Consider the following 3,635-nt stretch of genomic DNA (forward strand, 5'->3'; position numbering starts at 1 on the left):
CATCCATTACTGCCCGAGATATTAACTCCTGACATAACAGTACAGAGTACATCTATCATGCCAGTACTGTAGCCGTTGGAATACCCTGTTCACTAATGATTTAAGCTCTATAGCAATTCTCGAGTGATAAACAGCTGGATGCACTAGCGATCGAGATATGAACAAAGGACAAAGCAGTGCTGAACGCAGCCGTCATGACAGTAACTATGCAGACAGTTAATTTGTCCTCTAACGTCACAAATTCCGCAGTAATGCGAGAAAAGTCAATGTATAGTGCAATTGTTGTTATAGACATTGACAAATGTCAATACGGTACAAAGCACAGAAGTCAAGGGTGCATTGTGGCCGCTTGATTAACCTGCTCACTGATGATTAAACCCTATATCAAATTCAGGATGGCGAAAGGCAGATACATTATAGATCAAGAAGTTAGCAACTGACAACGCAGTACTCAGTATTGCTATCATCACGGTACTAAGCCCTTAGATTTATCTGTTCAAAGATAGTTTAAACTCTATGGCAACTCAAGGGTGGTAAACTGGTAGGCCATATATCGGTTGTGATACTGACAAGTGGCAATACAGTACCGAGTGTAACCATCTACACAATAATATATCCATTGGATTCATCTGTTCGCTGATCACCAAAGTTCTTTAGCAATTGTAGGGTAATCACGGGACAGTGCAACTTTTGTTGCAGACATTGGCATATGTCACTAGAGTACTGAGTATAGCAATTAACAGGGCACTGTAGCCGCTGCACTGAGCTGCATATGCGACGATATATTTTCTATAGCCAATCTGGGGTGACTAAATGCACATTCATTGTGGCACGGGGTATTAACGCGTAACAAGGCGGTAATGAGTGCAACCATCATCACAGTACTGTAACCGTTCAATTAATTTATTCTCTGATGACCTATTTTCCTCAGCAATTCTAGCATAATCAATGCATGACTCAGTTATGGCTAGTGATATCTACAATTGACAATACGGTACATTGTACGTCCACCAACAGAACACTGCTGGTGCTGCTGCTGGATAAGTCACCGCAATGAAGGTTAAAGTTCTATAGCAGTTAAATAATGAAAAGGACTATTCCGTTATCGCTCGGGATATAAACAGTCGCAAATGCAGTACTGAGTACAACCATCGACACAGTACTGCAGCCGTTGAAATAATTTGTTCACTGACAACTAAATTTCCGCATCATTTCTATAATCAATGCATATATCAGATGCAGCAATGGATACATAAGATTGGCGGTACCGTGCGCGGTACATCCACTAACAGAGCTCTGTTGCCTTTGGAAAAGGCTCCAGAACTATGTTTTAGATTTTACAGCAGCTCTAGAATGACAAAGGCAGGTCCATTACCGTACGAGGCAACAACTATTGGCAAGACAGAACTCTGTACGACGATAATTTCTGTGCAATAGCCATTGAATTAATCTGTTCACTCGTGATTTGAACTCCATAGCAAATGTAGCAGAACCATTGCACAGATCAGTTACGCTTAGCGATGATTATATTGGACCTTACGGTACCTAGTACGTTCACCATCAGGGCACAGTTGCCGTTGGATTAATCGGTACACTGATGACATACCTTATATAGCAATTCTGGTGAGACAAGAGACGGATCCAATATCCCTCGAGTCTCAGATATTCGACAAAGCGTAGCTGAATATAGCCATCATCACGGTAATGTTGCCGTTGGATTAGTTTGTTCACTGAAGTTTCAAATTTCACTGATGCCTTGTATCCTATGACAGTTCCAGATTGGTCAAGTTGTTAATCTGTTGTATCAGGAGACATTAACAACTGATAGTACAGTACTGACTACAGCTATCGACGCTATACCGAAACCAATGTTTCAATCTGTTCCTATCTGATCCAATTTATATTGCTACGCTGGTATGAACAATTGTCGCTAAGGATACTTACATTTGAAGGTACAGAATTGTGGCTTGAAGTCTAAACATTACCACGTCCTTTGGTTTAATCTATACGCAGACAATCTAAGTCCTACACAAATTCCAGAATGACTAATTTATGGATTCATTACATCTAGAAATATTGACAGATGTCAGTACAGCACAAACTGCATTCATAAACGCATAGCTCCAGCAGTTGGATGAATGTATTCACTGATTGTCTAAATTCTGCTGCATTTCCGGAATGATGAACGAAGTAACAATTACCGATCGAGACAATAAGGACTGAGAGTACATTACAGAGTACAGCAAATAACTCTCTACCGCAACCGCTTTACTGATTTGTTTAACGATAATCTGCATTATGCAGCATTTACACAATGAGAAGAGTTAGATCAACTGCCGATCGAGATGTTAACAATTGACAAGAGAGTTCTGAATATTACCATCATCACAGTTCTGTAGCCGTTGGAGTTATTTGTGCACTGATGATTTATATTACGCAGCAGCTCCAGAATGGTCAATTGGTATATCAGTTATGGCTAGAGATACTTACAATTGACAGCACGGTAACTAATGTATCCACTAACAGAGCAGTCTGGCTCTCTGATTAATCCGTTCACTGATGATAATACTTCTACAGCAGTTCGAGAATGAACAGAGAACGAATCAGATATAGCTGTGGCTCCTAAGAATAGGAAATGCACTACCGAGTATAGCAATCAACAAAGTAAAGCAGCCATTGCAATAACTCATCTTCTGATCGTACCAATTACGTTGCTAATCTTGAACGTTCAATGAATAGATAAATTACCGCTTTAGATATAGACAATGGAACATGCAACATAGATTGTGGCTGTCTACGCAGTGCGACATCCAATGGACTAATATTTCCGCTGATCATTTAACTTCTAAAGGATTCCTAGAATGAGCAATGCTTTGATCAAGGTTCGCCGCAAATACTGATGATTCTTAATATATTACCAAGCGTAGCTGTCTACATAATACTATAGCCATTCGATTAATCCCTTCACTGATCCTATAACCTCTACAGCAGTTCTAGAATGATCATAGTTTCAGTCAGTTATACCTGGAGACGCGATCATTTCATAATGCACTACTGAGTACGGAAATTAACAGTGCTACGGTCATGGTATTATCCATTCCTCTGATCATGTATTATATATTACATTTCTAGGACTATCGATGTTTAGATCAATTTTAGGTAGAGACGTATGCAATTGAAAATGCAATACAGAGCATACCTGTCTACAAATCACAATTGTCACTTGATTAGACCATCTACTGATCACCTAACACCTACAGCAATACCTGACCCGTCTACATGATTCTACAGTCATTCTGCAATTGCTGATGGAATAAAACGGTCAGCGAACAGATTAATGCAGTAGCTGAAGTATTGCGTATATGGCTACACTTAGTACTGTATTGTCATTTATCAATAACCCACAGATGTCTGATGTTCAAAAATATCGATACAGTATAAATCGTGAGTGAAAAGAAAAATCCAACGACAACTGCGCTCTGTTAGTGGATGTACTTCGTACTGCACTACCGATTGTAAATACCTCTAGACGTATCTGATTTGTACAATGATTATTCTAGGATTGCTGTAGAATTTAAGCACTATGTGAAAAGACTAATCAAACGCCTACAGTACCGTGATGATGGCTGTACTAT

The sequence above is a fragment of the Eufriesea mexicana genome, unplaced genomic scaffold (assembly GCF_001483705.2).
Source record: "Eufriesea mexicana isolate 0111107269 unplaced genomic scaffold, ASM148370v2 scaffold9240, whole genome shotgun sequence".
In the NCBI taxonomy this organism is placed as follows: Eukaryota; Metazoa; Arthropoda; class Insecta; order Hymenoptera; family Apidae; genus Eufriesea; species Eufriesea mexicana.